The 12,770-nt window shown below is 34.6% G+C and overlaps 1 protein-coding gene across 6 annotated transcripts in view; it reads right to left on the bottom strand.

The window, feature by feature from the left end:
- Positions 1 to 12,770, bottom strand: part of LOC143235540 (neurocalcin homolog) — a 119,243-nt gene that overhangs the window by 91,961 nt on the left and 14,512 nt on the right. For all 6 annotated transcript variants that reach the window (XR_013019276.1, XR_013019278.1, XM_076473783.1 and 3 more), the window contains exon 2: positions 79 to 281. The gene's annotated coding sequence lies outside the window, so the exon portion shown is untranslated. The remainder of the gene's footprint in view (positions 1 to 78; positions 282 to 12,770) is intronic.

Raw genomic sequence — 12,770 nt, 5'->3', positions numbered from 1 at the left:
TGTTATATTAAATATTTTTTAACAGTCCTACCTATGTTTTAAGTTACAAGTAAAACAGACATTACTAACTGTTCATACCATTTCAAGGAGAAATCAATGGCACAATAATCAAAGGATGCAGTCCTCTGTAGCATGCTCTGCGAGTCAGTTAACACAAAAACTGTAGTGATTATAGTACATCCAGGTGGGAAAGTAGGTGCCAAGAGATGATGTCATTCTAACACTTCCACTCTGCTCAGGCAATATGACAATAAAAAGCATCCTTGTAGCATAATAGGTTGCTAGATTTAAAATAAAAACAAAAACAACACTCTAACAGAGAACTAGGCAGAAGCATAAACAAAATGATGGAAACATACACAGGTAAGCACCTACACATTTAGTTTAGAAAAAAATGGTTGAATAGTACACAGTGAAAAGTCAGTCTAAACCACACATGGCATCTCAATGTAGATCAAATAGCAGGGTACCATGATGTCCATTATACATTCCTACAGCTACAACAGGTGAAACAGATACACATGATTTAGGCTTGATTTCTCTTGAAATCAATTTCTGCCTTTTCCAAACTCAAATGAATCCTTGATCACATATTCATAGTGTTTTTGAGGTATGGAAAGCAGAATAAAATCTTATAAAATGGACAATATAGTAATACACCAGAGGTTTAATTGTACACCCTAGACTTACTATAATAACACTAGAATTAAAATATTATAACAAAACTAAATCACACAAGCTATAGCAACAAATGTAGAAACTGTCAAGAAATGTTCTGTATGATACCAAACTTAAGACCTTGTAAAGAAACATGATGTACACATAGAATCAGTTCTCTGCATAATAACAATACTAAATGTAAGGTATAGTACCAAACACAGGCACTCAAGAGAAAAACTTATTATCCATGTACTATGTACATTAACAAAGTTAAGATCATGTAACAAAACTAGATCACATAATAGCAATTCTCTGTACTGACAAATATACTAAATGTAAAGTATAGTAACAAATATATGCACCCATGCAAAAAATGTACTATTCATGCACTATGTACACTAACAAAGTTAAGATCATATACCAAAACTACATCACATAACAACAGTTCTCTGAACTGAAAGCAATACTAAGTTTAAGGTCCAGTAATAAAGGTATACATCATAAGAATATTTCTTGTTATTTATGTACTTTGTAAACCACCAGAATTAAGATTTTGTAAAGAAAGTTACTTAAAGAATTTGCTGCTTTACAAGGACTGAGTTAAACTCTAGTAATAAAAAAATATGGAATCTTTTCCAAGGACAGACCAAGCACACAGTTACTTGATCTTTCCAACAACACTGGGTTTGCAGATCCACTATTTAGAATACCAGGTATTAGTTTACTTCTGTTGGAATAAAAATATAGAAGGCACAACATGAAGATGAAGAACAAAACAAAAATTAGTATTAATGAAGACAGGAAACAAAAAAGTTTCTAACCTTCTGGTTGTAAAACTACTGCATTGTTGAGTTACAGATGAAAAGTAAAATAATGAAAATAAACTTTACTGGCAGGTATGTTATTCAATATAATTACACACCATTAACATGCTTAATGTTGTGACAATTACACACAAAACTGCATTTCCTCATACTATTTCAAGACAAACAAAAATATGGTTTAAATTCTCTCAACATTATTTGTAGCCCACTAATCACAAAATTGAATGAAATGTATCTGGAAATATATTTGCTAGTTGCAAGGGATTTTCACATGTACAAAGTAATGTAATATATAAATGTAACCTTTCATTAAGTAGATAACTTTCTTGATAGAATCCTGTTATGTAAAGTAACACCCAGACTTGAATTAACACAGCTTCCTAATTAGCATTCTAGAATATTTAAAGTTCTGTATAATATAGGACAGTGAGATGTGGTATTTGTATGTTCCAACAGCATCACCTGTGGTATCTTTTCTTCCTTCTCCACAGTACTCAAGTTTCAATTCTAGTAGTGGAGTATGATTATTTTTATAAATGCTTGGAGTATTTTGACTTTTAACAGCCTGCTTGAACAGGACATATTGCCTAACATGCTGTGTATAAAATGATACATGACAAAACTGCATAATACCAAGTTAGTATTGCAATCACCTCCAATAATGGCAATAGTACAGATTCAAGTCACAATAATCTGGCAGTATACTGAAGGTGAAAACTACATTTTCTTGTTCAAATAGATAAGAATGTATAACCTGTGAAATTAAGACAAGTTGTAATCAGTACAAAAATCAAAACATGGTCTCCATAAATTATGACCCAATTTACAAACTAATAACTTTAAAAATATTATAGGTATAACACACTCCTCTTTCATTTAATTTGACAAACAACTCAAAGTTTTTCTTGTCTTAATATACAGTTACACATACACTGTTTGCTGCTTTTGATATCTGGGAGTTTCTGAATAACATATTCTTAAATATTTCAATTAGTAGAGATAGATCAGAGTGCTAGCTGAATCTGTGCAAGAGCTTTTGCACAGTGTCTGTCACATGCAAAGGTTGTCACTTTTGCAACTGATTTGTGGTTAGTTACTTTAAAAGTGACAAACAACACCCATTCCTGTATATGAGGTGACAACAGAAGGTCTTTCAGCATGGTTCCACAATCCATTTGCATTAAACTGTTGGACTATGGGATGCACAACTCCAACTGAAAACTCAATGATTTGTGTACAGACTGACTAGATTTGTGTCACCTATTACTCTACCATGGATAGACACAGATATATAACTTTAACATATTTTTAATATCACTTTGATTAGTTGATTAATAATGCTCACTCTAACAGTCTTTTTATTTCAATTGTTCACATAGGATATACAAATATACAGCCAAGTTTACTTTTTGCAAAGGTGATCAAATTATTATGCGATGGAACTATAATTTTATGGGGTAGTTGTACATATTTTAGAGGTATAAATAATGAATAACCCATTGAACAATATCATAAGGAGCATCTGAGTAAAATAACTAGATAAGTTTTTTCAAATCTTTTGCAAGTTTGAGTAAGGTTTTTTTCCCAACATATACTGTTCTAGAACTTTGCTCTGGATACTTCCTTCTAATTTGTCACTCAAAATTTAATATTCTTCTATTCTGAAAATGTAATTCTGATAGTGCTTACTTCCACTCCCATAAAGAGCTCTTCTTGTTCAGTGCTTTTTACATTCAACTAAATCTCACATGCACATTACCATGCAATAACCCTCTATAAATAGGAGTGCAACACACTCTCCTAATGCATGTGATTCCCATTATTCAACTTCATCAAACTAGCATTTCAAGTTTTGGCATGAAGTGGAAGTTCAAGTTTTCAGGGCAGAGGAAAGGTGGGAAATGTGAGAAAATGTAAAGAATTTGTCAAAAAATACATTTCCAGTAAAGGAAATTTACAACTTTTGATACTGTACATTGCCTTTTATCGTATAAATAGCTAGAATCTCACATTGAATAGGTGAAGGGACTGGTGTGAGGGAAGAAAAGAAGCATCCTTCAAAAGCATCTGAAGGACCTCATAAAAAACCAGATCCTTACAGGAGAGAATCATATGTGTGAGACCACACACTACTTCTGTACCAGATATACTCTTCACTTAGTGAAGTAAGAGGTGTCACATAATGGACAGAAATGGGAAGGAACACATCCAAAAGGGTGAGAACAATGGTTGTTTTGAGAGCTGAACTACATAATTTTGAAATCACAATCCTACAGAGTACATAAATGTGGGAGAGAGTAAAAGGATGTGCTTCTAGGTTTGGAGAGATTAGAGTAGGTCAGATCATACACAACAAGTCAACTGCATCCAAAATCCATCTTCCAGGAACTGATGTCCATGCTGGGGTAAGATGAGAACCATACTGTCATTAAGCCAACTACAATACAAAACCCAGCCATCTGGTGAGAATAGAAAAGAAGATCATACCATCTTCACCTCAAGTTCAGCAGACTGGAGAGAATCTTGTACCCCACGATCTGTGAATGGAACATGTAATAGCAAAGTGATAAATTATTTGATTGATCCAGGAACCCAACATCCAACTGATCTTTATAGTAAAGATGATTCTGTAAAGAAAACTATCTTACTCACAGTGGTGGCACCAGGATATTTTTGTTCGAAGGGGGGGGGGTCTGAAGTAAATGTGTAGGGGCTTCCCAAAATGCCATCAATATGAAGTATAGATGGTAAATTATAATAATGTAAATACCAAGGTACATTTCAGAAAGGTGTGCTATTTTGAACTGCATTTTCAAAGCAGTTTTCATTGGAAACTCATACTCTGATTAATAATTCATTATTACAAATTAGAAATAATCTGTTTATGAAAATATTCATATATGTAAAAGAGGAAGCTCACCTAAATTCCACACAAGGTAATACTTAATAATAAAGAAAATCAAGATTAGCTTAGATTGAACATTTAATATACCATTAAGAGTAAAGCTACAAATCTAAAGAAATATAACATAAAGACATAGTTTACATAACAGAAATGAATTATCCCATGTGAAGTTAATACACTCTGAAGAAAAGTAAGGTCACTATCAGGCTAACTGTCTGTCATCATGTTGTGTTTATAGTCAACATAACTTCAAAACAATATGCCTGTTCTGGTGATTGGCAGCAAATGTGTCTATAACAGTATCAATATCGAGTTGTTTTGCCCTCCTGGAGTTTACTGATATGACAACAAGGTTGCTGGTGTAGTTGTTACCACTGCTGTTGCACAAGTATGTCTTGAGAAGCTTCAGACATGAGAAACTTCTCTCACAGGCAGCTGAAGTGACAGACAGGGTCACAGCGATGCATACAAGTTTGTGGAAATCCACAAAGGCATCCTTGTATGGCTCCAGAATGGTTGCAAGCTCCAATGGTGTGGATACTTCCTGCCCCTTGTCTTTCTTCCTGGCAATTAGCCAGTTCAGCTGGTAGACCTCCACTGCGAGGTCATCCTCTGCCACACTATAGTTTACTGCCATTCCTAAGAGTGCTTGCTTGTCCAGAAATGTGGAGTGTTTGGGGTTCAATGCAGTTGCACCATCAGAACACTGCAAGCATCAGAGGAGAATCTTCTATTCAACTCGTTGAGCATCCTGTCTATGATGGTATAGAAAGTGTGTCTCCTGGCATCTGGTGTTGCTTCATCTCTTTGGCCAGTACTAGGTGTGATTATTAATTCGTCCAGGTGTCTGGGGCAGATCGCTGTCCACCTCGACGCACCATCTCAGTGTGTATTCCCACTTTCTTACATATATCCTCAGCAGACTCTTCCAAGTCTTTCCATGCTGCTTCAGTTCTCATTTCTGAGAAACCAGAGATGACAGATTGTACTAGGTTTCTTCATAAGTTCACATTATTCACACAGGCCAAACTGTGATTGTGATATTGTTCTTATTATCATAAGTGTGACAAGTGCCTGTTACAATAATGTAACTATTACATTACATTAAATTAGGCACTTCTAAATAGCCCAATGACAATTTCAAAATTCATTCTAGAATAGTTTAGAAATATTATTTGGTCAGTTAACATGTAAGGTTATTATCTAATCATAAGTATAACATTAACTGGATTGTAAGTCACAATTTTAAGTGTATGCCACAATCATCAGTGCAATTTTGGATAGCTGATACACAATGCAAAATGATCTCTCAGAGGACACAACACCGGCTAAATGCTTCATTGTTTTGACCTATACACAATACACTTATACATGCATGATATGTTTTACTTTTCAATAAAAGATAAATGAAATTAATGGTTAAATGCCTGTGAACCTTTGGTTTATCAAGTAAAATCCCTGATGATCTGTTGTAACTTGAAATCAACGTGGTTGTCTAATCTTCGTTAAAGCTCAAGATAGAATGGCATTACACAGGGAGCAGCAATAAAGAGCATGAGTTTCAATGCATTCAGTACCTTGCTATGGGACGCATGACACACACTTCAGTCTTAATGAAGATGTTGCATTCTACAGATCTATGTCTCTTTGATGTTAATTGTTAAGCAACAACGATGATTGTGTTTTCCATATTTTATGAATATATGTAGGTAACAATATGGGGGGGCTGAGGGGGCTCATTTGGGTGGGACTCAAGCCCCCCTTTGTGCCACCACTGCTTACTCAAAATCAATCCAGTAGGAACTGTCCACAGTGCAGTAACATCCTCAATATAAGAAAATCATTGAGGAAAAGTGGAAGAGGAAGAACCTTATTAATCTGCAAGTTCCATCACTATGACCCACAACCTGGATGGTGGAAACAAGAGTATAAATGAGTGAGAAAACAGACACGCCTATAATACATGTGTGAGGACTTATGTTGATTGGTTCAGCTCTGAATCCAAATCCAGCCACTAAGAACTGAATTCTATGTGGGGAATAGGATCAATGATTCCATTCAAAGGGATGAACTGCAATTCTGAATTCTCACTTGAAAGCTACATTTCCTCAGATAAACCAACTGAAGGAAATCTTGTTATCTACACCAGCAGAACAACATTGCTTTACTATCAACTGAATGGTTTTATCATATATTATTACCACATTCAGGAAGATGCCTCCATGGTCCACCACCCAAGCAACTAGGAACTGGAAAATGGTAGGGACTCCCATAATTCATTGGAGGTAAAAAAAAAAAAAAAAGAAGGGGAGAAATGTGGTGGAAAGCAGACTATTCCTGATTTATTCAATCTATGGATTGGAAGTTATACATTTCTGCTTTACCCATGAATCCATGGTTTAGTGTAGTCTGAAACAAGCATCTGAATGAAGCAAACATATTTCAAGGAAAACCTGCAAGAGATTTTGGGCAACACCCCACCTCAGTGGCCATGGAAATTATAATTATTAAGTCCATCATGGCCTTACAATGCAGATTTGCCTAGTTTAAGTATACCTGGACAAGCACCATTTGTCACAGAATAGGATCCAAAACATAAAAATGGGATATCCCCAGAAAAATAAGAATTATATATACAAAAACATAACTTACTTAGTCAAAATTTTGCCAAAGAGTGAAGGACAGTGACACACAGAAAATGGTAATCTGATAAGGAAGAAAAAGCCATCCAAAGCAGATAATGGGAGATAAAACATATGATGTGTAGTCTCATGAGCCACCAAAGTGAAGGGTTGGAAGACTTAATCTAGAACAAAAAACACAGATTGAATTGAAGTAGCAAAGAAAACCAGAACTGTGTTAACCAGGAAGAAGTATTTAGAAAGACTATACACAAAGTGGCAAGATGAACAAAATCATCTACAGACGATGATAAAGTGCAAGAACAATTATTGTATAAATAGGTCCCAATCCTATCTCTATGCATCAACAGCTAAGGCTAATGGATGAGGAACCAGAGAAAAAACATATAGATCTGAAACAAGCACAAAACTAGTACCCAACCCCACAGTAAACAAACTGAGGACAGTGCCACAAGAAATGAAAAATAGGAATCTAGATGTAAGAATACAAAACACCACCCATGATCACTCTCAGTCCTGAATAAAAAAAAACATCTTCATAATATAGTAGATAACAATACAGGAAAAAGGGAAAGAACCAAGAAGTGAATAAAATGGGACACATCAATCACAGAACTCCAATCTCAATCAAGAATATATGACTTAAAGAAGAAGACATGGATGCAGAGCAAGTTAATAATGGAAAGGTGCCAGATATGGAACATGAATAAAGAATGCAATAGCCAAGGACACAAAAGATGAAAAAAAAAAAATCAAATGCAACAATGCAGGTACCCTGTGTGAATCTAAAGGCTAGTGCATAATAGCCCCAAAACATGGACCAGCAGAGGAAAAGAACTGTCCATAAGTCCCAATTAGAAGTGGAAGGAAAAAAACTTTATTCCAGACAGTGTCTCACCCCAGAGGATCCCCCAAAACAAAGAAACTATATTTGTAGGGAGCATACCAAAGATGAAAATTGCCCCAACATGGAGGTAAGAAGGAAGGTATTCCACAAAAATCACCAAGAAATAGATAGAATGCCTCAGAAAGGAGGTATATATGGTAGCCAATCTCAGTAGAAGAGGTGATAGGGGAAGATGAGGGCCAGAAACTTACCTTGGGAGAGTGGAATAAGATTAAGAGATTCTGTCTGATAGTAAGCTTAGGTAAAATGATTTAAAAGGCCATGGAGGGCAAGGCACACCAGCATAATCTCTCAAAAAGAGAAGAAAAGGCTGAGCATGAACTAAAAATAAAATGTCTGGAAAAAGAGGGAAAAAACAATTGTGAAACGTGTATAAAAAAAGTAGACTCCATAGTAAAGGCCTGGGAAGGCCAATTTATAATAAGGTGGAGGAAAACTGGGAACCTGACATCTACTATCGAAAAGATCTCTATGTAAGTAAAATTTACTCCCTCAACAGCAAAATTGACCAGAACTATCCAATGAGCAAAAACATTCTGAAATAAAGATACATGAGGGATAGAAAAGAGATAGGACTGGAACAATTTCCCATATCTCTACTTCAACCCACAACACAGGGAAAGGACAATCGAAAGAGAAAGATAGACAACCTTGAATATGCATTGATAAATTCACTCTAAAAACAAAACCCTGCTGCAGGGTACTCACATCTACATGGAAATAGGATGAGGGTTCCCAAAGGAAGTGGTGAAATTCAAGAGTCACAAAAGGCAAATGTGTGTGTGTGTGTATATAAAGGTGACTATAATGAAGTAGAATTAAGATAATTCTAACAAAATCTTGGTAGTTTATAAAGTACAAGAGATATCTCCACCTTCAATAATCTAAATCACCAGTCTAAATACATCTTTATTATTGAAATATATGTAAAGGGCTGTTACATATCCTTCCCAAAAGTGATCAATTAGTAATGTAGCATACATTACTTATAATATGGCAATGTTAAGTTATAGTTCTGATGCATGTTATTTCACTGGAAATTTATATTAGTTGTGGTTTCTCCTGTGATTTACTTGTTAGCATATTCCACATCATTAATATATTACACTTAATCCTTTGTATAAAACAGAAGAGTAATCTATATGTATGACCATTTTTCATGCAGTCATTTTTATTTTTATTTTTTTTAATGATCTCAAACAAACATGGCACATACCCTTAAGATCCCAAAGGGACTGTTACAGGAGGGTTAGCACATGTAACCATATATGTTACCTGCACTCTGTTATAAATCTATACTATTTAATCATACCTTTAAAATTAACATATGAAAAAGGAATAGGTGAGTCACCATATGAATTTGACATCCTCATATCACTCCTAATGGGTCTCTACATTTTCCCTATCCATTAAGAAGGTATGGTAAACTGGTGTTGTTACAGAATAAGTTCAATGTGGTACATGATCTTTAAAACAACTGAATATACAGGTATAAAAATTATATGATTCTCAAAATATTAAAATACTAAAGAAACACAATACTTGTTGCTGCTAATAGTACTTAAAAATAGTTTTAAATAAAGGCTAAATGGAACGATTGAACAACTAACCAAAATCATGGTATTTTAATCTTTATAACTACTTATTGTAATATACATTACACAACTATGTGTATATATATAAACTGCTAAACAAAATTATAGGAACAAGTACATATTTCAGTATATTTTTATCATAACTAAATTTATGTATGAAAAACATATCCTTTCATCTACAAGTGTATTTTTTAAGCTTGTAAGTGAAGTTTGAAGCAACTCAAACAAAACTCACCTCACTCAAGGAGAATACAACTCAAGGTACCCTATATATAAGGCTGTTATGTGAAACTATGCATTCCTCATTAATTCTCAAAACAAACACCAACATGGATCTTTTGCAGCTCATTTTGTCAGTGTGTACCTTCATCTTGTGTACTCAAGCAGTCAGGTGTCATCTGATAGAGAACGAGGTGGTCACGGCAGTCCAGAAGCTGGGGGATGGCCAGACCAAAAGGAGGGTGGCACAGCTCATAGATGTGTCACCAAGAGTCATCGATTGACTTTGGCGACGCTTCCAGGAGACCTAGTCAAGGCCGTCATCAGTGCACACACAGCCAGAGAGGGCCACTACATTGTGACTACCACTCTGCAGGGTAGGTAAGCTATGGCAAGGTCACTGCAAAATGACCATCATTCCAATGGAACCTGTGTGTTTACCTAAACAGTTCACAATCGTCTGCATGAAGGACGCCTTAGGGCCAAAAGGCCTGCAAGAGGCATTATTCTAACAGTGAGACACCGTGCAGTCAGGTTGGAGTTTGCTTGTCAGCACCTAGATTGGGAACTTCGTTGATGGGTCACCGTGTTGTGGACAGATGAGAGTAGGTTCACTGTTTCTCATGATGATGGATGTGTGAGTGTGGAGATACCGAGGAGAGCAATTTTCTGCCTGTAATATTGTACAAGTAGACGTTTATGGAGTAGGTTCTGTAATGGTTTGGGCAGGCATATGCTTGGGTGGCTGCACAGACATACTCATACTCGACAGGGGTGCTCTTAACGCATGATGATATAGAGACGAAGTTTTGGAACCCATTGTGCTGTCGGAAATTGGTTCATTCTCATGCAGGAAAATGCACAAGTCCACATCGCCAGACTATTTATGGACTTCCTTGACGAGAAAGGAATAGAGACTTTTGGGTGGCCTGCCAGATCTCCAGATTTAAATTCCACTGAACATTCTTGAGATATGTTGTCAAGGTGTGTCAGTGAACACCAGCACCCTACTCAGAATGTACAGGAATTCCAACAAGCCCTGGTAGACGAGTGGGGTGCCATATCCCTAGATAACATTGATGGACGTATTTGAAAAGTGCCAAATCGATGTCAGGAGTGTATCACAGCCTGTGGGGGTCACACTAGATATTGAATGTTTTTAACATTTCTTGAATAAATGCATGTAAACTGTTTACAGTATTGTTTCATATGGGATATCAGTTTTGGTGATATGGTCATTTTTAAAAATGTTATTTCTCCATGTTTTACCATCCATCACACATTAAAAATGGATACAGATGGAACTGAAATGAAGCAAATTATCTAACAAAATAAAATTATCATTACATTTGGAATACTGAGATAAATTATATACAAAAACATACTTGTTCCTTTAATTGTTTTGAACAGTTTATATATAACTTAGTTTTAACTATGCCAATATTTTTTCATTATACTTTGTCATAAAAAGTAACTGGTAGCTTGCTTAACTCAGTTATTTTTTATTAGTATTGGGATTGTTGGAACTACTATTAAAAGCTCTTTTAAATTATTCAGTAACAAACTAAATTGCAGAAGGCATTTTATTTCTTCAACCACAAGTCTGTTTATACAGCAATAAACTTAATTTCACAAATAATACTAATAACTGGCCAACTTCTCCAGATACTCTAGTACTTTGTTGAAACTTAAACTTTATCAAACTAAAGTAACAGAAAACTAATTAACCCATACTAACTCAATAATCAGTTAAAAACTACTTCAAGTCTTTTATATATCATTCAAATCATTTCTCAAACTCTCAAAAAAATGCCAGACATCACATAAAAAATTCCTTTACTCAAGCAAACAATACAAATATCTTAAAATATCAGAAACACATTCAACACTTAACTGCTTCATTTGTATTTCATTTCATTCACACTATATTTTAATAAAACTCATTTATTGCTTTTCTACCAACCAACACTGCTTCACAAACACAAAAACTAATCATCAGACAATACACTATATAAACACTACATCAGTAAACTGTATCTTTGGTATTCTCCCTTTTCATATTTCAGTTTTATCTTACTACTACTAGCAGTAGAAATCTGCATAGGTGATGCACTAACTGAAAGCTTGAGCTATATTCAGAATGATAATTAACTTTATACACATACACACAAAAACCAAAACCAAGACATCTACTATACATCGATATATAAGGATAAGAAGCTATTAAATATTAAAATTATTAAAATGTACAAAAATAAAATTTACACACACCCTTAAACATAAAAAAAAAATAGCTCATGTGAAAATTTTAATAGTTTACCTAGTTCTAAACATCACTGACAGCAACATAACTTAATGGAACAATTCATTTTGATTGTCATATGAAAGAAAATTTGAAAAGGATATTTGTTTAGAAAAATTCATTACTGAATATTTATATTTAATTCTGATCTATCTTACTTGGTATCTTACTTAGATCACACATCAGTGTTATTAAAATTGGATATGGAATTTTGCAGAGTAAAAGTGTGCTGCCATCTACTGAAGTTTAAAAACATTAGAAAAGCTGTTCATAAACATTTATTTCCACACAATGATAAGCAGTGGTGCCTGACATTTAACGAAAATTTGACACTCTTGCTCTTAATCTGGTATCTAAATAGCAATAACAACACAAAATTTCAGTGCAGTTTCTTAAATAACTTGCTGCTAAACAGGAAAAATGAAGTTCTCAAGTCTTTCAGTCATGTCTCTTGATTGTTGGGGCTCCAATATATCTTGATAGTTTACCTTGAGCAAAATTCTATTTTTTAACTGCAACATAGCAACTCACAGAATGACTCTGACCTTTCTTTTTCCAAATACAAACTTTTAGCTCACAGCTCAATCTCATCACCAGTTTGAGATCTAATTACAGCTTTGAATATAGAGGATTCTTATTTAGAATTTAAATAAATTTCAAACAGGTACTTACTTCTGAAATACTGAGTTTTTTTTTGAGTTTTTTTTGCTGAATTT

Source organism: Tachypleus tridentatus, chromosome 12, assembly GCF_004210375.1.
Source record: "Tachypleus tridentatus isolate NWPU-2018 chromosome 12, ASM421037v1, whole genome shotgun sequence".
NCBI lineage: Eukaryota > Metazoa > Arthropoda > Merostomata > Xiphosura > Limulidae > Tachypleus > Tachypleus tridentatus.
This window is presented reverse-complemented; position numbering and strand designations above follow the sequence as displayed.